At 44.4% G+C, this 23,973-nt stretch overlaps 1 protein-coding gene across 8 annotated transcripts in view; it reads right to left on the reverse strand.

Moving 5' to 3' along the window:
• SUGCT (succinyl-CoA:glutarate-CoA transferase) overlaps positions 1–23,973 on the reverse strand; it is a 732,345-nt gene that overhangs the window by 675,605 nt on the left and 32,767 nt on the right. The window contains exon 1 of one of the 8 annotated variants that reach the window (XM_055347700.2): positions 9,124–9,328. The exons of the other annotated variants lie outside the window; for them this stretch is intronic. The gene's annotated coding sequence lies outside the window, so the exon portion shown is untranslated. Of the gene's footprint in view, positions 1–9,123; positions 9,329–23,973 lie in introns of those variants that run through there. 8 annotated transcript variants of the gene reach the window in all.

Consider the following 23,973-nt stretch of genomic DNA (forward strand, 5'->3'; position numbering starts at 1 on the left):
TATGGTGGCTCACGCCTGTAATCCCACCACTTTGGGAGGCGGAGGCGGGTGGATCACTCGAGGTCAGGCACTTGAGACCAGCCTGGCCAACATGGTAAATCCCATCTCTACTAACAATACAAAAAATAGCCAGGCACTGTGGGATGTGCATGTAATTCTAGCTACTCGCTGAGGCAGGAGGATCCTTTGAACCCGGGAGGCGGAAGCTGTAGCGAGCCGAGATCGAGCCACTGCACTCCACCTGAGCGACACAGCAAGACACCGTCTCAAAAAAAAAAAAAAAAAATTACTATCACAATCACAGCAATAGCAAATATTTGAAGTGCATGTGATTGGTGCATTATTTTCTTGACAGCATACTTACATGGAAAACCAAATTATAATCAGAAGGTAAACTGATAGGCAAAGCATCAGAAAAAGGAAAGTAGCTAAAACCATGTTTAATGTGGTAAATTGTTACAGCTATTTCCCCAAAAATCACACCTCCAGATATCCACAACCTCATACATTCTCCTCCCACGTTGGCACTGGGCTTGGACATCTGCCTTGTTTTCGCCAACAGGATATTAGGAAAGTTGATGCCAGCAGAGGCAGGATAAGTGCTTACACACTGGGGCTTGACTTTTTGGACCACTTCCATCTTCATGTGAAGAAGCACAAGATGAAAGAACACATGGAGAGAACACTGTCATTACAGCAGTCCCAGCTGAGGCCCAGACATCTGGATGAAGCCATCTTGGAACACCCAGGCTGAGCCAACCCACTAGCTATTTGCAGACACATGAATAAACCCAGGTGAATCCAGCAAAAGAACTGCCCAACTGGCCGGGCATGGTGGCTCACGCCTGTAATCCCAGCACTTCGGGAGGCCGAGGTGGGCAGATCACCTGAGGTCAGGAGTTCCAGACCAGCCTGGCCAACCCTGTCTCTACTAAAAATGCAAAATTAGCCAGGTATGGTGGTGCATGCCTGTAATCCCAGCTACTGGGGAGGCTGAGGCAGGAGAATCGCTTGAACCCAGGAGGCAGATGTTGCAGTAATCTGAGATGGCGCCATTGCACTCCAGCCTGGGCAACAAAAGCAAAACTGTCTTAAAAAAAGAAAGAAAGAAAGAAAGAATTGCCCAATCAACCCACAGAACTTTGAGAAAAAAATAAATTCTTGTTTTAACACACTAAGTTTTGGAGTGGTTTGTTATATGGCAATAGATTAATACAATGGCTTACAGCAGAGATAACCTGTTATAGCAGTGAGAATGATCCTTTTTTATGTAAAACATAATATCCTTCCCTGCTCAAAATCCTCTATGGCTTCCTACTAAACTTAGAATGAAATCCAACTTCTTTCCGCAGCTCACAAAATCCTGCTTGTTGTGGCCCTTGACACTTAAAAATATGATAGAAGGAAAAATATTATAGAGAGGCAGAAAGATCGAGATAAGAAAATTACCTACAGGGCACAACAAAAAAAATAAAATAAAAGTGGAAAATGGAGAAAAGGTAAGAAAAATAAAACATCAGTCCAGGAAACCTAATAATATGAGCTTCTTTAGTGAACAGCAAAAACAGAAAAGAGAATATTACCAAAGAAATAATTCAGAAAAAATTGCCTAGAACTGAAAGGCATAAATTTCCAGATTGGAAGGTCCCTCTACTGGCCCAGTATAATGGATTTTAAAAAGACACAGAGCAAGCACACCAAGACATCATTGTGAAAATCTGGAATACTGACTTCTCTGATAAAAGATCTTAAACATTTCTAGGGAGAAAAAAGCAGGTCAGATATAAAGTATTGGTTATCAGGAGGACATTGAATTTCTCAACAATGCTGAAAGACAAAAAACTGGAGCAAAAAAAAAACCCTTAAAATTCTGAGGGGAGAAATTCTCCCTAAAATTCTAAACCCAATTAAAGCACAAGTCAAGTGTGAGGGTAGAAAAAAATATATTTTTAGTCACACAGATTTTCAAAAACTACCTCTCATGCATCCTTTCTTGGAAAAATTACTTTCAAAGGCAATCTAGAAATTTAGAAAATTACTTTATAAGAAAATCATTCCTCCCCACCTGAATATAAGGAAGATTCTAGATCCAACTTACAAATAAGTGACAGGAGCTATAGGAGACAGAGGACTATGTTCAAGGACACCATATGGAAGCAGGCAGAAAAATCCAGAATGCCTGAAACACTGCAGGAAATGGAAATGTTTATTTCTTTAAAAAATAAAAAGGCAAGGAAAATGCAAGATGTAGAAGGAGACCCCAAATTAAATGAGACTTAAGAAAAGTGTCAACCAACCACAATATATGAGCCTCACTTAGAGCCTGATTCAAACAAACTATTAAAAATCAGATAATGGTAGGCAAGGTGGCCCATGCCTGTAATCCCAGCACTTTGTGAGGCCAAGGCAGACCTATCACTTAAGGTCAGGAATTCGAGACCAGCCTGGCCAACATGGTGAAACCCCATCTCTACAAAAATACAAACATTTAGCTGGGTGTGGTGAGGAGCACCAGTTGTCCCAGCTACTCAGGAGGCTGAGACAGGATAATCCCTTGAACCCAGGAGGCAGAGGTTGCAGTGAGCCGAGATTACACCACTGCACTCCAGCCTGGGCAACACAGGGAGACTCCATCTCAAAAATAAAATAAAATACAAAAAGAATAAAATAAAACAAAGCAGAGGGGTGAAGTGAAAGCTCAGGATGACAACAAGGAAGATACCAACACAATAGCTGAGAGGTTTGCACTTGCATTGCGGTATGGGATAAATAGAGGATAGATATTGAGAAGGCAATTAAAGAAACTAGACAAATATTAACAAAGAGAAATAAGAAGGTATACATGAGCAGCAATGTAATCAGAGTATGAATAATAATTGTACTATTTCAAAAAATTTTTTAAACAAACGTAATTTAACAGTTTAATTTAGCAAGGAAAAAATGATTTGTGAAATCGGACAACCCCTCCCCACCCTCCCCCAAGTCACAGCAGATTTAGAGGGCCGCCAGTGCTGCTTGTATAGTGGGCGCAGTGGGAGAGAACTTATGGATAGAAAAAGGAAAGTGACGTGCAGGGAGCAGAAGCAAGGTATAGAAACAGCTAGTGCCTTATCAGAACACGATCTGAATAGCTGGTGGCTGTAAGTCTTTGAGGTCCAGCTGTGGGGACTGGCTGAGAGTCAGCAACTGTTATTGAAGCATACCCCTAAGTTAGGTTTTCAGTTTGCTTACCTACTAAATTAGGTTGTGGGTTGTAAGTAAAAACTCAAGTATGTGAGTATGGAGGCTTTCTTAGGCCAGATTTTAGTTTGATGAAACAATATAATAACAACCTAAATACTGAATAGTGATCTAACAAAATTTATAATTTGGAAGGATGGAAAGGGCATGAATATTTGTTCAAATGGTAGTGAAAGAAAGCTAGTCTTTTTTTTTTTTTTTTTTTGGAGACGGAGTCTCACTCTGTCTCCCAGGCTTGCAATCTTGGCTCACTGCAATCTCCGCTTCCCAGGTTCAAGTGATTCTCCTGCCTCAGCCTCCCAAGTAGCTGGGATTACAGGCACCTGCCACCAGGCCCAGTTAATTTTTGTATTTTTGGTAGAGACGGGGTTTCGCCATGTTGGCCAGGCTGGTCTCAAACTCCTGACCTCAGGTGATCCACCCACCTCGACCTCTCAAAGTGCTGGGATTACAGGCATGAGGCACCGTGCCTGGCCTGAAAGCTAGTCTTTATCTCTACCGATAGTGCCTTAAAAAAAAAAAAACAAAATAATCAATAACATTATAATCAGGTTATTTAGCAATTTGGCAGAAAAAAATGGCAAAAAGAATTGAAATTTGTTGTCTCTGGGCAAAGGGAAGGGGCAGAAAGGCATAAGGGATTACTCTTCTTCACAATTAACACTGCAGAACTTCTGAAGTTTTAAAACCAAGTATACCTAAAACTTTGATTTTAAAAATTAAAAAATAAATTATAAATTATATTACATTTGTGAACAACAGAGTGAAGTATCATTCTGTGTATCTCCTGCTATACAGCCCCCTGCAGTGTTTTGATAAATATTTCCACTCTGAAGCTTTTACTGACTCATTGTACACATGGCAGCAGCACCACAGAGGACTTACAGTTAATACTCAGATTCTGTATTTGGGAATTTGACTACTCACTAAATTTTTTTTTTTTTTCTTTTGAGATGGAGTCTTGCTCTGTCACCCAGGCTGGAGTGATCTCAGCTCACTGCAACCTCCACCTCCCGGGTTCAAGTGATTCTCCTGCCTCAGCCTCCCAAGTAGCTAAGATTACAGGCATGTGCCACCATGTCCCGCTATTTTTTGTACTTTTAGTAGAGACGGGGTTTCGCCATGTTGGCCAGGCTGATCTCAAACGCCTCATCTCAGGTGATCCATCCACCTCAGCCTCCCACAGTGCTGGCATTACGGGCATGAGCCAGCCACCACGCCCAGCCTACTCACTAAAATTTATTTGTAACCCCAAAATCAATACATGTGGAGCTTTCACGGTCATTCCCAAACATGCACAGATGCAGGAAAATTTGAGTAGGTCATTGTACATGTTCCCAGCTGAGGTTGAACAAGGTGATACTTGTTTCACCTCTCATACTATAAACAAGTGTCCTCTTGCAGTATATTTAATGTTACGTTTTTAACATTTTTGTGCTTTTTGTTGGTGATTTCACTGTTTATGGCCCAGAAGCATAGTGCTGTCTAGTGTTCCTAAGCATAAGAAGGCCATGATGTGCCTTATGGAGAAAATACATTGTTAGATAAGCTTCATTCAGGCATGAGTTATAGTGCTGCAGATCATGAGTTCAATGTTATGAATCAACAGGGTGTTAATGAAATCAATGTTGTCTTTAAAAAGAAACACAGTCCAGGTGCGGTGATTCACACCTGTAATCCCAGCACTTTGGGAGGAGGAGGCAGGCGGATCACTTAAGGTCAGGAGTTAGAGACCAGCCTGGCCAGCATGGCGAAACCCTGTCTCTACTGAAAATACAAAAAGCAGCTGGGCATGTTGGTGCATACCTGTAATCCCAGCTACTAGGGGGGCTGAGGCAGGAGAATCGCTTGAACCCGGGAGGCAGAGGCTGCAGTGAGCCAAGATTGCACCACTACACTCCAGCCTGGGAGACAGAGCGAGACTCTGTCTCGAAAAAAAAAAAAATTTAAACGCACTGCAGTGAAAGATACCATGAACACAATTAGAAGATAAATGACAGCCCGAAAGGCTAAAAAATAAAGAAGAAAGGTTTTTAAGTATAAAGAACTCTCACATATCAGTAAGAAAGAAACACAGCCTAATGGAAAAGTGGGAAAAGAACATGAACAACCAACTCACAAATAAATAAAAATCTCCAGTATCATAGCAAAAGATGTTCATAGCAATTCCACTTAAAATAAAAAAGATGAATATTATCACAATAAAATTTTTTTTCTCACCACATTGGAAAACATTTAAAAGATAACTATTCAATACTCGCAAAAGTGGGGTGAAATGGACACTTTCATACACTGTGGAATATCAATCAGTAACAATCTTTTAGGAGAGCAATTGACACTTTCCATAATATTTTAAAATCTTAATAGCCTTTAATTAAGTTTTCCTGTTGGCAGAATTGAATTCACAGGAACATTCTATAAGTATGCTAAGACATAGGTATAAAAATGTTCATGGCAGAAATTTTGTTTTTTCTGCTGTACTTTAGATGTTTTATAATCAACTTTATTCATTTATTTATGTTTTGAGAGACAAGGTCTGGGCTTTGTTGCCCAGGCTAGGGTGCAGTGGCAGGAACATACATAGTTCACTGTAACCTCGACCTTCTGGGCTCAAGCAATCCTTTCACCTGAGCCTGCTAAGTAGCTGAGGCTACAGGCATGAGCCACTGCATCCAGCACCTAATTAACTTTATTGAAGAATGACTTACATATAATAATACTATATATAATAAATTATAATATTCTTAGCCAGGTGTGGTGGCATGGTTGTGGCCCTACCTACTTGAGAAGCTGAGATCGGGAAATAACATGAGCCCAGGAGTTCAAGGTTACAGAGAGCCATGATGGGCCAGGTGTGGTGGCTCACGCCTGTAATCTGAGCACTCTGGGAGGCCGAGGTGAGTGGATCACCTGAGGTCAGGAGTTCAAGACCAGCATGGCCAACATGGCAAAACCCCGTCTCTATTAAAAATACAAAAATTAGCCGGGCATGGTGGCACACACCTGTAATCCCAGCTACTCGGAAGGCTGAGGCAGGAGAATTGCTCCAACTCAGGAAGCAGAGGTTGCAGTGAGCCAAGATCATGCCACTGCACTCCAGCCTGGGGGACAGAGTGAGACTCCATCTCAAAAAACAAAACAAAAAAAATACAGTGAGCCATGGTCACGCCACTGCATTCTAGCCTGAGCAACAGAGCAAGACCCTGTTTCTAAGAAAAATACACACACACACACAGAATATACATTATATAAATAAATTATGTTATACAAATAACTAGATATAATGCATTATAAATAATTTATATGATATACTATATATTATTTCTATAAACATAATAAATTATACAATTAAATAAATTTTGACAGATGTATACACCTGTGAAATTGAGAGACAGGACTAGCTGGATTTCCTAGTCTGACTAAGAATTCCCAAGCCTAGCTGGAAAAGTGACCGCGCCCACCTTTAAACACAGGGCTTTTAACTCAACTCACATCCAACCAATCAGGTAGTAAAGGGGGCTCACTAAAATACAAATTAGGCTAAAAGCAGGAGGTAAAGAAATAGACAAATCATATATCACCTGAGAGCACAGGGTAAGGGACAATGGGATATAAACCCCAGGCATTTGAGCTGGGAGTGGGCAACCCCCTTTGGGTCCCCTCCCATTGTATGGGAGCTCTGTTTTCACTCTATTAAATCTTGCAACTGCACACTCTTCTGGTCTGTGTTTGTTATGGCTCAAGCTGAGCTTTCACTTGCTGTCCACCACTGCTGTTTGCTGCTGTCACAGACCCGCCGCTGACTTCCACCCCTCCGGATCCGGCAGGGTGTACGCTGTGTTTCTGATCCAGTGAGGCACCCATTGCTGCTCTCAATTGGGCTAAAGGCTCGCCATTGTTCCTGCATGGCTAAGTGCCTAGGTTTGTCCTAATCGAGCTGAACACTAGTCACTGGGTTCCACGGTTCTCTTCCGTGACCCACGGCTTCTAACAGAGGTATAACACTCACTGCATGACCCTAGGTTCCATTCCTTGGAATCTGTGAAGCCAAGAACCCCAGGTCAAAGAATAAAAGGCTTGCCGCCATCTTGGGAGCAGCCCGCCACCATATCATGGGAGCTCTAAGAACAAAGACCCACCCGTAACATTTGGTGGCCTCGTCTGGGGATTCTCCAAAGAGGTGAGTAACACTGGACCACTTTCACTTGCTATTCTCTCCTATCCTTCCTTAGAATCAGAGGAAATACCAGGCACCTGTTGGCCAGTTAAAAACGATTAGCATGGCTGCTGGACTTAACACTCAGGTGTGAGGCTTCCTGGGAAAAGGCTTTCTAACAACCCCCAACCCTTCTGGTTGGGAGCGATGGTCTGCCTGGAACCAGCTTCTGCTTTCACAATTTTCCTGGGGAAGCTGAGGGCCGACTAGAGACAGAACGGTGTCATCCCAAACTCCCAGCATTGGCCGGTCGAGATCATGGTGCAGCCAGAAGTCTTTACTCAACAGTTGCCCATGCGTGCGCCCCTACATCTCCTTCTGACCCATACGTCCTGGGTCCTGATCATGACTTTTTTAAAGTGTAGTCTCAAAATTCTCCTTACCTCTGAATCTATTTCCTCTGATCCCTGCCTCCTAGGTACTAATGCTTCAGGCTTTCACTTCCTCTCCCAAGTATTAGAGAAGGTTGTATCTCCAAAGGGATCTAAGGAAGTGCTACGCTGTGTCCTTAGGCATCTAGGCTATGAACCCAGGGAGTCTTGTCCCTGGTGCCCCTCCCAATATATAGCTCTTGACATGGGCAGTTATGTGGGACCCGTTTCCCACCACACTTGCCAGGACCTCAAGTGTGTAAATGGCTAGGATTCCTCTCCCATTGTGTAAGATGCTCTCCTCCCCCAATTTCTACCCAGCTTCCCCCACTGCAATACAATCTCCAAGCCTCGGCTCCTTGGCCAGGGCCTTAGAACTGATGACCCAGTACTTTAACAACTGGAACTGGGTCTATGACAACATAATAGATCAGGATGAAAGCGAACTGAGTAAATTAAAGGGAGGCACATATTCCTATAGTGGCAAATGGGGGCAACAAGCTAACTTCCTTCCACCGTGTTCCCAAAATCCATCTACCAAAAGAGAGGGAAAGAGAGAAAAGGGAAAGAGAGAGAGAGGAAAAGAGAGAAAGAGAGATACACAAGTAGTTAAAGAAAAAACAGTACATACCCTATTCCTTTAAAAGCCAGGGTAAATTTAAAACCTACAATTGATAATTGAAGATCTTCTCCGTGACTCTATAACACTCCAATACTACCTTGTTGTCAGTGTAAACAAGGGCGTAGCCTGAAAACACTGAGACCACTGACAACCCATACCTAGCCTTCCTATCAAAAATTCTTAATCCACTAACCTGCCGATGGCCCAAATGCATTCAATCAGTAACGGCAACTGCTTTGCTTAGCAGCAGTAGAAAAGTAACGTTTAGAGGAAACCTCATTGTGAGCACACCTCACCAGCTCAGAATTATCCTAATTCAAAAAAAGCAAAAACGTAGCTTACTAACTCAAAAATCTAAAAGTATAGAGCTATTCTGTTAGAAAAAGGTGATTTAACACTAACCACTGAAAATTCCCTTAGCCCAGCAGATTTACTAACAGGGGATTTAAATCTTAATTACCATACAAATGTCCAACCAGACCTAGGAGGAACTCCATTCAGGACAAGAAGATAGATGGTTCCTCCAGGGTGACTGAGGGAAAAAACACAATGGGTATTCAGTAATTGATAGGGAAACACTTGTAAAAGCGAGTTAGGAAAATTGGTCTGCTCAAACATGTGAGCTGTTTACACTCAGGCAGGCCTTAAAGTACTTACAAAAAAAGCAAACCCACCTTTTTCTCCTCGCTCTTCTTCTGGTAGGAAAAAGGCACGTAGGATAAATAGGATTCATCTCTCATATTTCTTACCCAAAAGGACTTAATCTGGGGCAACAAAAAGTTTAAGGTCGATAATTAGGGCACATTCCTACAAAGGAAAGAAGGACAAAGGCCCTAGTGGGCAAAAACTCTATCTCAATCCTGACCCAAAAGGTTACCTACACCCTCTCTGAAATAAATTTGCATAAGAACTGTTGCATCTTGATGGGGCAGTGAAAGGAGCCGGGCACATTCCTCAGCCCTGGGCTCAAAACAAACAAGCCCAGTACAAACACATCCCATCTTCCCATCTCACCACATATCACCATATATCTCTCAAACTTCCTGAGCCCAGTACAAACACCACCAAGAAAGTCTCCGATAAAAGGACAGCCGTTCAAAGTTTTACTGAAAAAGCAAGAACCAAAAAAATTCCTTTGTTCTCCTGTAACTCTCAGGCTATAAAAAGCAAACACTCTCATTGTTCAAGGCCCTCTTGTATGCTGTAAAATAGAAGGACCAAGTTCAAACTTGTAGTAAAGATCCTTGCCGCTTGGCTTTAACTCTAGACTCTGGTAGTCTTCTTTAAAGAACTAATAGTCTAGGCATAACATCTGGGGGCTCGTCCGGGATTCCCCAAGCCCACCAGACCCCTAGTCAACGGATCTGCTAAGATCGATCTACTGATAGGTGAGCTGGCTCATCTCCATTTGTCTGTCTGTGTCTGTTCTGAATCCGAATCTGTGACTCGCGAGGTCTGAAACTGGAGCTGGCACAGTCCTGGCGGACGCGCTATAGGACGGCCAGCGGAGACCGGTAGGAGACGTCCCCTGGCTCTCATCTGATCTATATTGCGATCTGAACTGCCCCGGTTTGGCGGGCAGCAGCTGCCTCTCATCTGGGCTGCCTCAGCGCGACCGCGACCCAGGCAGCTAACTCTGACCCGGGCTTCCAGTGCGCGCTTGCGATCTGAACTGCCCCGGTTTGGCGGGCAGCAGCTGCCTCTGATCTGGGCTGCCTCAGCACGACCGCGACCCAGGCAGCTAACTCTGACCCAGGCTTCCGGTGAGCGCTTGTGATCTGAACTGCCCCGGTTTGGCAGGCAGCAGCTGCCTCTGATCTGGGCTGCCTCAGCGCAACCGCGACCCAGGCAGCTAACTCTGACCCAGGCTTCCGGTGCGCACTTGCGATCTGAACTGCCCCGGTTTGGCGGGCAGCAGCTGCCTCTCATCTGGGCTGCCTCAGTGCGACCGTGACCCAGGCAGCTAACTCTGACCCGGGCTTCCGGTGCGTGCTTGCGATCTGAACTGCCCCAGTTTGGCAGGCAGCAGCTGCCTCTGATCTAGGCTGCCTCAGCGCGACCACGACCCAGGCAGCTAACTCTAACCCGGGCTTCCGGTGCGCGCTTGCGATCTGAACTGCCCCAGTTTGGCAGGCAGCAGCTGCCTCTGATCTAGGCTGCCTCAGCACGACTACGATCTAGGCAGCTAACTCTAACCAAGGCTGCCAAAGTGCGCCTGCGATTAGATATCATTAAAAAGTCAAATCAGATTTCCTTTACAAGGATTCAAACCCACATTCCTTTATAAGAAGAGACTACAAATTATTACAGGATAAGTAATACCCAGAGCACTCCCCTATCTCTCCTTACGAGTAATTTCAAAAAAGTTAGAGCAAGAGGCCATGATCTTAATATAAAAATCAGGAAAAAAAAGCTAATTACTCTGTGTCGCTCCGAATGGCCTGCCTTTGATGTAAGGTGGCCACCCGAAAAGACCTTCCGACTTGCTGTCATCACTAGAGTAAAGTCCAAGATTTTCCTACCTAGGCGTGCAGGCCACTTAGATCAAATCCCATATATCCTCATATGGCAGGACCTTGTTAAAAACCCGCCTCCTTAGCTGTCCCCTTTCCAATTAGCCTCTGAACCCTGTAAGGCACTGGTTGCTCGACCACTAAAATCCAAGCAGCCAACTGCCCCCCCCCATCCTGTTCTACCTGACAGCGAGGACCCACTGTTCACAGAACCCCCTCCGTACCCCTCCGGGCCCCAGGCCCCAGCCCCCCTGGCTAAGCTGCAGGAAGGAGCAGGCGGACAGGAGGCGGCCGGCACACACAGGCCCGCTGAAAAGAAAAGTAACTTTGAAAGGCCGGCGGGGCGGACGCGAAGGCGCACTTCGCGGACTAGCCCCCCTCAGCCGCCTGACTCCATGGTGGCTTTACCCCTTCAGAAAATAAGACCCCCAGATGACACAGGAATCCCCAGGCTCCAGTACTGGCCATTCTCCACCAGTGATCTGTATAACTGGAAGACTCAGAGTGCTCAGTTTTCAGACAACCCCAAAGATTTACTGGCTTTACTAGATAGTGTCATGTTCACCCACCAGCCCACTTAAGATGATTGTCAGCAGCTCCTCCGAATCTTGTTCACCACGGAGGAGCGAGAGAGAATACAGATAAAAGCTAACAAGCTAGTCCCGGAGGATGACGGTCAACCGACTGCCAACCCCGACCTCATAAACGCAACCTTTCCTCTGACCAGGCCGGCGTAGAACTACAATACGGCAGAAGGTAGGGGACAGCTACACCTTTATCGCCAGACTCCAATGGCAGGTCTCCAGGCAGCTGCTCGCAAGCCCACTAATTTGGCTAAAGTATATTCTATTCTGCAAAAAAAGACAGAGAGCCCAGCTACCTACTTAAAAAGATTAATAAAAGCTTTTAGACAGTACACCCCCATAGATCCAGAGGCTCCAGGAAGTCAGGCAGCTGTTGTAATGTCTTTCGTAAATCAGGCAGCCGCAAATATTAAGAGAAAACTCCAGAAATTAAAAGACTTAGAAAAGAAGCGGATTCAAGACCTCCTTCAGATAGCCCAGCAAGTTTACAATAACAGAGATACTCCAGAGAAAAAGCAATTTAAGGCCACTAAAAAAATGACCAAGGTCCTGGCAGCATTAGTACAGAAAAAGCATCTACAGCCAGAGTACAGCCAACCTAGGTGGCCCCCCCGGCATGATAATCTGAGCAAAGACCAATGTGCCTATTGTAAGGAGGCTGGCCACTAAGTAAGAGACTGCCCCAAAAAAAAACCACGAGGACAGGGACCCGGACCCCCTAGGTCTACACCCGTACTAGTCACTCAAGACAAAGACTAAAAAAGACAAAGTTCGGACCCCCTCCCCGAACCTAAGGTAACTTTGCCAGTGGAGGGGTCCCCAGTCCAGTTCTTAGTCGATACAGGAGCACAGCACTCAGTCTTAGTTAAAACTAATAAAAAATTATCCTCCAAATCCTCGTAAGTACAAGAGGCCACAGGAGTTAAAAAATACCCATAGACAACACAAAAAACAGTAAACCTCAAAGCCAAGAATGTAACCCATTCTTTCCTAGTCATCCGTGAGAGCCCCTGTCCCCTATTAAAGAAAGACCTGCTAACTAAAATAAGAGCACAGATCCATTTCCTCCCTGAGAGGCCCGTCGTGACCAACTCCCACAATCGACCCGTGTCCGTCCTGACTATAAACCTAAAAGATAAGTACCGGCTCCACCAGGAGAAAGCAGCCCCTGACCAGGACATAGCAACCTGGCTCCAGCAATATCCAGAAGCGTAGGCAGAGACGGGGGGCTTAAGCCTAGCAAAACACCGTCCTGCCTTATTTATTAAACTAAAGCCTAAGACAGACCCCGTGCAAGTACGCCAATACCCGATGCCCCTAGAGGCCAAGAAAAAGATTGCCCCGCATATCCGCCGGCTCCTTGACCAAAAAGTCCTTCGCCCATGTCACTCACCCTAAAATACTCCATTGTTGCCGGTACAAAAACCTAATAGTAAAGAATACAGACCTGTACAAAACTTAAAAAAAATCAACAAAAAAGTTGTAGACATACATCCAACTGTACCTAACCCGTATACCCTCCTAAGTACCTTAAACCCTAAACATCAATAGTACACTGTTTTAAACTTAAAAGATGCTTTCTTCAGTTTGCCTTTAGCCCCTCAGAGCCAAAAGCTCTTCGCCTTCGAGTGAAATGACCCTGATAAAGGCATAAGTGGCCAACTGACATAGACCAGGCTGCCGCAAAGATTCAAAAACTCTCCTACCCTGTTCGATGAGGCCCTCCATAAAAACCTAAGTAAGTACCGACGTAAACACCCTAAAATAATTTTACTACAGTATGTTGATGACCTCCTAATTGCTGCTGAGACCCAAAAAGCTTGCATCCAAAAGACCAAAGGTCTCTTACAAGCTCTAAGAAATCTAGGCTACCGAGCCTCGGCAAAAAAAGCTCAAATCTGTAAGCCAGAGATAACATATCTAAAGTACCTGCTTAAAAGAAGGCAGCGCTGGCTAACAGACGCCCGGAAACAAACTGTTGTGCAGATCCCCAGGCCACAATCCACCCGACAAGTAAGAAAATTCCTGAGGTCGGCAAGATTTTGCAGACTATAGATACCTAGGTTCGCAGAACTGGCTAAACCCTTGTATCAGGCAATACGGAGGCAACAGCCATTTAATTAGACAGACAAAGCCGAGTTGGCCTTCCAACAGATTAAAACCGCCCTACTCTCCACGCCTGCACTAGGACTACCTGATGTTACCAAGCCCTTCCACTTATACGTAGATAAAAATAAAGGTGTCGCCAAGACAGTAATAACTCAAAACTTAGGCCCCTGGCAGAGGCCAGTTGCCTACCTGTCAAAAAAGTTAGACCCAGTAGCTGCCAGGTGGCCCCCTTGTCTCCGAATAATTGCGGCCACGGCTCTGATAGTGCAAGATGCTGATAAACTTGTCATAAGGCAAAAATTGCAAGTCGTTACTCCACATGCCATCAAAGGTGTACTCAAACAGCCACCTAATCAATAAATGAGTAACGCCTGGCTCACCCACTACCAAAGACTACTACTAAATCCTCTCAAGATAATTTTCCTGCCCCCAACGACCTTAAACCCTGCCTCGCTGCTGCCCAACCCGGACCTGGATGCCCCACTCCATGACTGCACCAAGATACTAGCTCAGGTGCACGGAGTTCGAGAAGACCTGCAGGACCGCCCACTTCCTGACGCCGACCTCGTCTAGTTCACTGATAGGAGCAGCTTCATGCATCAAGGCCAGAGGTACGCTAGAGCGGCAATAACTTCAGAGACTGAAGTAATCTAGGCAGAACCCCTGCCCCCAAGGACATCGGCCCAGAAGGCCGAACTGATAGCACTCACCCAAGCTCTTACCTTAAAGGCAAGGAAAAAGCTGACAGTATATACAGACAGCCGATATGCTTTTGCAACGGCACATATACATAAGGCCATTTACAAGGAGCGAAAGTTACTGACGGCTAAAAAAAAAAGAGATAAAAAACAAGCAAGAGATCCTAGCCCTACTAACAGCCCTATAGAGGCAAGAAAAGTTAGCCATTGTACATTGCCCAAGGCATCAGAAACTAACTACTCCAACTGCTCAAGGCAACTTTCTGGCAGACCAAACTACAAAGAATGTGGCGAAGGCTCCCAGCCAACTCCTTGCACTCCAGCTCCCTGACCCAGGCCCCCAGGACTTGCCATATTTCCCTAAATATTCAGAACAAGATCTCCAGTAAATTGACAAACTTCCCCTGAAACAAATCCAGAATAAGTAGTGGACTGATACTAATGACCAAACCATCCTACCAAAAAAATTAAGACAACAGGTGTTAGAACACATCCACCGAACCACCCACCTGGGGGCCCGGCGGATAATAGACCTGATCAGACGCTCCAAGCTCAAAATCAGACATATAGCTGAGATGGCCAGCAGTATCATGACAAGTTGCAAAGTCTGCCAGCTTAACAACGCATACCCCCAATCTCAAGCTGCAGCAGAAACAAGGCTCAGAGGAACCAGGCCCGGTATCTACTAGAAAGTAGATTTTACCAAAATAAAGCCAGGAAAGTACAGGTACCAGTACTTACTTGTCTTTATAAATACTTTTTCAAGGTAGACTAAAGCATTCCCAACCAAAAGAAAAACTGCTCAAGTCGTAACAAAAAAAATTCTAAAAGATATCCTTCCCAAGTATGGCTTCCCCATCCAGATAAGGTCAAATAATAGGCCCGCTTTCGTCGCTAAAGTAAGTCAGGACTTGGCTTCCATTCTTAAGGCAAATTAAAAACTACATTGCGCTTACAGGCCCCAGAGTTCAGGACAGGTAAAAAAGATAAATCGAACCTTAAAAGAGACCTTAACTAAATTGACTATAAAGACTGGCGCTAATTAAATAGTCCTTCTCCCCTATGCTCTGTTCCAGGCCCGTAATACCCCTTACAAACTAGGCCTTACCCCTTACAAAATCATGTATGGCAGACCTCCACCCCTAGTTCCTAGCTTAAAAGATGACCTGCTTAAGTCTGAAACAGAAAATGTCTCTGAATTCTTATTTTCCTTACAAGCCTTACAGAAAATTCACCAAGAAATCTGGCTCAAGCTAAAAAAGCTATATAAGACCAGTCCCCCACCGACACCCCATCCATACCAGCCGGGAGACTGGGTCCTAGTTAAGCGACACCGACAAGAGACCCTAGAGCCCAGGTAAAAAAGACCACTCCAAGTACTCCTGACCACACCCACCGCCCTAAAGGTAAAAGACATTGCGTCGTAGATCGCCCACGTCAAGCCAGTAGACCCAACCTCCGACCTTCTAAGGCCAATCACGGCGGCGGCTAAAGCACCAGACATGTAGACTGTAGACAGAGCTAAAAACAACCCCTTAAAACTCACCCTGCGCCGGCAGCATAGCTCACTGCAAACATGCAGTTAAGTAGTCTAACTCTAACATTAGTCGCCCTAGTGGCCACTAAAAAAAACATAAAGCCAGCTCCTAATCCCTTTGTCTAGAGATTCTGGCTTTATAAAAACCAAACCCACTCTAGGCAACCTCATAAGCCCGAAAAATTAGTGGCCAGTACAGATTGCCCCTCCTCAAGGTGCAATAGCCCAATTTTACTAAATTTTACCAATTTCCCAGTAGCCAAACCAGTGGCACCAATAATATGCTTCAAGTATGATCAGACTAAATACAATTATAAACACTATTAGTGGCACCAAAGTGCCAGCTGCCCTTATAACTATTGTAACATCCATAAATACCAATGGTGGGGTGGAAAAAAACAGATAGATCCCAGATGGCCCTTCCATCACAGACAAGATACAGACCTTTCATATACATAGATAGTTAGAGACCCCTAAAACTCCTGCTAGACCACGCCTCAACACGAGGCTGTATACTACTCCTCCGCCTCCACATAGCCTAGCCGTCACCTCTATCTGTGGCAAGGTCTAGTGCAGGTACGGCCCCTGGTCCATGGAAATATCCAGCGACAAGAAAACCGCCTGACACAAGACTTACGTCCTTTTTCCTAGTTAAAATTATTACAAAAAAGATTAAAACTTGCCAACCTTACAGGACTTCACAGCCTGTCTGGCTGCTTTCTGTGTGCCACTCTAAGGCGTCCACCGCTAACCGCTGTCCCCCTGCCATGAGGATCCTCCACCTCAGCCCAAGCTAACAACCACCAAAACCTCTCATATGCCCCTATCCCTAATGTGCCACTATACCTAAACCCCAGTCAAAAAAAGTTTCCCTACTGTTTCTCAAGAACTAATTCCAGCCTCTGCAACATCACTGCAACGCCCCCTAACATCACCTTAAAGGCTCCATCAGGCATATTCTTCTAGTGTAATAAAACATTATCTAAAAACCTATCAAGCCCCTCTGTTACCAACCTACTGTGTCTTCCTGTCACATTAGTTCCCCGGTTAACTCTGCTTACTGCCGGCGAGTTCCTAAGGTATACCAGTAACTAGACTAGTGCTGTTATTCACCCAGACCCTAGACCGAGACCTGCACAAGCCATATTTCTCCCCCTCATTGCAAGAATCTCCCTCACCGCATCCTTCATGGCGGCCGGACTGGCTGGGGGAGCCCTAAGTCACACCCTTATAAAAAGTAACAAGCTGTACCAACAATTTGCCATTGCTATAGAGGAGTCAGCTAAGTCCCTTGCCTCCCTCCAGCGGCAGCTCACGTCCCTAGCACAGGTAACCTTGCAGAATCGGAAGGCCTTAGACCTACTCACTACTAAAAAAAAAAAAAGTGTATGTTTCTAAAAAAAGACTGTTGTTTCTACATAAATAAATCAAGGCTCATAAAAGACCAAGTCCAACAGTTACGAAAGTTAAGCACAAAAGTAAAAACACGGCAGTTTGCTTCAGCTGCAGACCAATAGTGAAACTCATCTATGTTTTCTCTGTTAGCCCCCTTCCTTAGACCCCTACTAAGTCTACTATTTCTGCTTACCGTAAAACCTTGTGTTGTTAACAGAATTTTGCAGTTCGTTAAAAAAAAGTTTGACACTGTACAACTCATAGTCCTCAGAGCCCAATACCAACCTGTAAACGCTAAAGCAGAATCAGACTTATAAGACCCAAAATTGGCTCTAAAAATACCTAAAAAAAAAAAGGAAGAAATGAAAGGAGCCGGGCACATTCCTCAGCCCTGGGCTCAAAACAAACAAGCCCAGTACAAACACATCCCATCTTCCCATCTCACCACATATCGCCATATATCTCTCAAACTTCCTGAGCCCAGTACAAACACCACCAAGAAAGTCTCCGATAAAAGGACAGCCGTTCAAAGTTTTACTGAAAAAGCAAGAACCAAAAAAATTCCTTTGTTCCCCTGTAACTCTCAGGCTATAAAAAGCAAACACTCGCATTGTTCAAGGCCCTCTTGTATGCTGTAAAATAGAAGAACCAAGTTCAAACTTGTACAAGATCCTTGCCGCTTAGCTTTGACTCTAGACTCTGGTAGTCTTCTTTAAAGAACTAATAGTCTAGGCATAACAGCAGCTGGGTTGTTATGAAATATTCAGGAACCCAGCCCAACTCTAGAACTCACCCCTGAGCACAAAGGCAATGTCGGGTATGCTGGTAAAGGACCACTAGAATCCAGCAGCCCCAACCCTTTCTCTGTGGTCAAGAGAGGCAGGAAAAGAGGTGCAGGACTGCTACATCAGTAAGCATTAACTAATCCGATAAGCAGAGGTCCATGGGTGGTTATGCACCCTGGAAAGGAACTCACCTCTGAGTGCAAAGGCAATGTTGGGCACGCTGTTAAAGGACCACTAGACTCCAGCAACCCATACCCCTTTCTTTGTGGTTAAGAAAGGTGGGAAAACAGGTGCAGGACTGCTACATCGGTGAGCGTAACTAATCCGATAAGCAGAGGTCCATGGGTGGTTATGCACCCTGGAAAGGAATAAGCATTAGGACCATAGAGGACACTCTAGGACTAATGCTCATTGGAAAATGACTAGAGGCACTGGCATCCCTATGTTCTTTTTTCAAATAGAAAATGTTCCCCCTAAGGCAAAAACGCCCCTAAGATGTATTCTGGAGAATTCAGCCCAGTCAGAGTGTATGTAATTTTTTCCCTGTCAGACTTGAAGCAAATTAAAATAGACCTAGGTAAATTCTCAGATAACCCTTATGGCTATATTGATGTTTTATAAGGGTTAGGACAATCCTTTGATCTGACATGGAGAGATATAATGTTATTGCTAGATCAGACATTAACCCCAAATGAGAGAAGTGCCGCCGTAACTGCAGCCCGAGAGTCTGGCGATCTCTGATATCTCAGTCAGATCAATGATAGGATGACAACAGAGGAAAGAGAATCATTCCCCACAGGCCAGCAGGCAGTTCCCAGTGTAGACCCTCATTGGGACACAGAATCAGAACATGGAGATTGGTGCCACAGACATTTGCTAACTTGCATGCCAGAAGGACTAAGGAAAATTAGGAAGAAGCCTATAAATTATTCAATGATGTCCACTATAACACAAGGAAAAGAAGAGAGACTGCCTTTCTGGAGAGACTAAGGGAGGCATTGAGGAAGTATAGCTCTCTGTCACCTGACTCTATTGAAGGCCAACTAATCTTAAAGGATAAGTTTATCACTCAGTCAGTTGCAGACATTAGGAAAAAACTTCAGAAGTCCACCTTAGGCCCGGAGCAAAACTTAGAAACCCTATTGAACTTGGCAACCTCAGTTTTTATAATAGAGATCAGGAGGAGCAGGCAGAATGGGACAAATGGGATAAAAAAAAAAAAGGCCACCACTTAGTTGTGGCCCTCAGGCAAACAGACTTTGGAGGCTTTGGAAAAGCAAAAGGCTGGGCAAATAAAATGCCTAGTAGGGCTTGCTTCCAGTGCAGTCTACAAGGACATTTTAAAAAAGATTGTCCGAACAGAAATAAGCCTCCCCCTCGTCCATGCCTATTATGTCAAGGGAATCACTGGAAGGCCCACTGCCCTAGGGGACAGTCCTGAGTCAGAAGCCACTAACCAGATGATCCAGCAGCAGGAATGAGGGTGCCCAGGGCAAGTGCCAGCCTATGCCATCACCCTCACAGAGCCCCAGGTATGCTTGACCATTAATGGCCAGGAAGTTAACTGTCTCCTGGACACTGGCACATCCTTCTCAGTCTTACTCTCCTGTCCCGGACAACTGTCCACCAGATCTGTCACTATCCTAGGGGTCCTAGGACAGGCAGTCACTAGATACTTCTCTCAGCCACTAAGTTGTGACTGGGGAACTTTACTCTTTTCACATGGCTTTCTAATTATGCCTGAAAGCCCCACTCCTTTGTTAGGGAGGGACATCCTAGCAAAAGCAGGGGCCATTTTACACTATAATTAGGAGAACGAAAAAGGGTAAATATATATACAGACTCTAAGTGTGCTTACCTAGTCCTCCATGCCCACGCAGCAATATGGAGAGAAAGGGAATTCCTAACTTCCGAGGGAACACCTATCAAATATCAGGAAGCCATTAGGAGATTATTATTGGCTGTACAGAAACCTAAAGAGGTGGCAGTCTTACACTGCTGGGGTCATCAGAAAGGAAAGAAAAGGGAAATAGAAGGGAACCACCAAGCAGATATTGAAGCCAAAAGATCCGCAAGGCGGGACCATCCATTAGAAATGCTTATAGAAGGACCCCTAGTATGGGGTAATCCCCTCCAGGAAACCAAGCCCCAGTACTCGGCAGAAGAAATAGAATGGGGAATCTCAAGAGAAAATAGTTTCCTCCCCTCAGGATGGCTAGCCGCCGAAGAAGGAAAAATACTTCTGCCTGCAGCTAACCAATGGAAATTACTTAAATCCCTTCACCAAACCTTTCACTTAGGCATTGATAGCACCCATCAGATGGCCAAATCATTATTTACTGGACCAGGCCTTTTAAAAACTGTCAAGCAGATAGTCAGGGCCTGTGAAGTGTGCTGAAGAAATAATCTCCTGCACTTTGCACTGCAGGCCATACATTTCAATCCCTGTATCTTTAACCTCCTTGTTAAGTTTATCTCTTCCAAATAGAAGCTGTGAAGCTGTAAAACTACAAATTGTTCTTCAAATAGAGCCCCAGATGCAGTTCATGACTAAGATCTACCACGGACCCCTGGACCAGCCTGCTAGCACATGCTATGATGTTGATGACACTGAAGGCACCCCTCCCGAGGAAATCTCAACTGCATGACCCCTACTACGCCCCAATTCAGCAGGAAGCAGTTAGAGTGGTCATCGGCCAACCTCCCCTACAGCACTTAGGTTTTCCTGTTGGGGGGTACTGAGAGACAGGACTAGCTGGATTTCCTAGTCCAACTAAGAATTCCTAAGACTAGCTGGGAAGGTGACCACACCCACCTTTAAACACAGGGCTTCTAACTCAGCTCACATCCAACCAATCAGGTAGTAAAGAGGGCTCACTAAAATACAAATTAGGCTAAAAGCAGGAGGTAAAGAAATAGTCAAATCATATATCGCCTGAGAGCACAGGGGAAGGGACAATGATTGGGATATAAACTCCAGGCATTTGAGCCGGGAGTGGGCAACCCCCTTTGGGTCCCCTCCCATTGTATGGGAGCTCTGTTTTCACTCTATTAAATCTTGCAACTGCACACTCTTCTGGTCCGTGTTTGTTATGGCTCAAGCTGAGCTTTGGCTCACTCTCCACCACTGCTGTTTGCTGCTGTCGCAGACCCGCCCCTGACTTCCACCCCTCCAGATCTGGCAGGGTGTCCGCTGTGTTTCTGATCCAGTGAGGCACCCATTGCCGCTCTCGACTGGGCTAAAGGCTCACCATTGTTCCTGCATTGCTAAGTGCCCAGGTTCATCCTAATCGAGCTGAACACTAGTCACTGGGTTCCACAGTTCTCTTCTGTGACCCACAGCTTATAATAGAGGTATAACACTCACTGCATGGCCCTAGGTTCCATTCCTTGGAATCCGTGAGGTCAAGAACCCCAGGTCAGAGAACAAAAGGCTTGCCGCCATCTTGGGAGCAGCCCACCCCATCTTAGGAGCAGCCTGCCACCATCTTGGGAGCTCTAAGAACAAAGACCCATCCGTAACAAAATCACCTCCACAATCAAGAAAGAGAACTTTCTAGCACCTAAAACTTTCCACCTGCCCTTTGCAAACTACCTCTTCCTCAATTTCCAGCTTCAGACATCCACTGATCTGCTTTCTGTCACTATAATTTAATTTTCATTATCTAGAATTTTATATAAATGAAAAACAGTATGTATTTTTGTGTCTGGCTTCTCTCTTTAAGCATAATGATTCTGAGTTTCATCACATTGTTGCATTTTTATGAGTACACTCTACTGTATGGATATACCACATTTGTTTATACATTCAGCTGTTGACGGACACTGAATTGGTTTTTAGGCTACAGTGAATCAAGATGCTATGAACATTTGTGTACAAATCTTTGTGAGAACATGTCTTCATTTCTCTTGTGTAAATACTTAGCGGAATGGCTGAGTTATATGGTAAGTGCATGTATAGCTTTTTAAGAAACTGTCTAAACAGATTTCTAAAATGCTTATACCACACTGTATAAGAGTTCCATATGTTCCATATCTTTGAAAGATAGGAATTGTTCTTTTTTTTTTTTTTTTTTTTTTTGAGGTGGAGTCTCACTCTGTCACCCAGGCTGGAGTGCAGTGGCGCAATCTCGGCTCACTGCAACCTCCACCTCCTGGGTTCAAGCAATTCTTCTGCCTCAGCCTCCCAAGTAGCTGGAATTACAGGCACCCACCACTATGCCTAATTTTTGTATTTTTAGTAGAGACAGGGTTTCATCATGTAGGCTAGGCTGCTCTCAAACTCTTGACCTCAGGTGATCTGCCTGCCTCAGCCTCCCAAAATGCTGGGATTACAGGTGTGAGCCACCATGCCCAGCCATGGAATTGTTTATTTTTTAATGTTAGCTGTTTGAATGGGCGTATAAAGGTTTCTTGTTGGGGTTTTAATTTGCATCTCACTCATGACTAATGATGTTGAATATCGTTTCATGTAAATAGTTGGCCATTTAATGAAACAAAAACTTGTAAATTGAATTCATTTAATATCAGGTAATGGAATTTTATTATCTGATAAGACACTCAGAAAGGACTTCTAGAGCATATTTAAGTCAAAATCAATGAGTGAGTTTTAAATCATTAAAAGTCAGACTGCCTGGATTCAACTCCCTGCTCTACTATGTAAGAGCTCAGTGACATTGCATGAGGTAACTCCACTTCTCAAAGCTTCCCTTTCCTCATCTGAAGCACCTGTCTCATAGAGTTTGCAAGTTTTAAATGAAATGTTGTATATAAAGTGTTTAGTATACCCCCAGCATAAAGTAAATGCCACTAAAACCTGCAACTGTTATTTTTATTTTTTTAAAGATGGAGTCTAGCTCTGTCACCCAGGCTGGAGTGCAGAGGCACAATCTCGGCTCCCTGCAACCTCCGCCTCCCAGGTTCAAGTGATTCTCCTGCCTCAGCCTCCTGAATAGCTGGGATTACAGGCGTGTGCCACCACATCCAGCAAATTTTTATATATTTTTTGTAGAGATGGGGTTTCACCATATTGGCCAGGCTGGTCTTGAATTCCTGATCTTAAGTGATCCACCAGCCTCGGCCTCCCAAAGTTCTGTGGTTATAGGCATGAACCACCCACCACACCTGGCCTGCAATTATTATGATTATCATCATTATCATATATGTATTATACAGTCACATGATCTGTTACAGCAAATAACTTCTTGTTTGAAAACAAGAAAAGATAAACATATGATTATTCTAAGGAACAGGAAAAAAATCACTTCTTAATGCGCTATACTTAAAAAGTATATCTAGAGTCAAATTTTGCATATTTCTGAAAGAACTGATGGGCTGGGTGGGAGTAGGGGATGATTACAAGGCATGAAACAGTTGGAAAAGGCATAAATTGTAATGTAATTTGTTGAAATATATTGAGCAGCTTGTATATCTCTCTGTCTTTTTGGCCTCTAGTATGGAAAGCTATTATGATGATACAGCTGGTCAACCATGCAAAGAAGTATAATTATAATGAAGCTGCCATCAATTCTATGCTTGCCAAAGCTGCTTGGTAGGACTCCCCTGGTACTTGGCCCTGGGGTTTAGACGACACAAATAAACTTGAGCAACACCAGAGCAGGGATAATTGACAGATGCCCACACAAGTGGTTCATCTGTGTGACAGGAATCATGGCATCCCTTCCCACCCATACTAGCCAACTATTGAGATTAAAAAAAAATTCTTAAAGGCCAAGTCACAAAACAAACTGCTCAAATAGCAATATGAAACAGAAACCTGTGATATACACCAAAATAATTTTTTAATTTGATGATTTACAGAGAATTTAACCACCAGACCTTATGCATGAGGAGGCAGAAAATGGGCCTCTCTTCAAAGCATGCTCTCTTAATCTGCTGAAGCT

Source organism: Gorilla gorilla, chromosome 6 (genome assembly GCF_029281585.2).
Source record: "Gorilla gorilla gorilla isolate KB3781 chromosome 6, NHGRI_mGorGor1-v2.1_pri, whole genome shotgun sequence".
NCBI classification, from domain to species: Eukaryota; Metazoa; Chordata; class Mammalia; order Primates; family Hominidae; genus Gorilla; species Gorilla gorilla.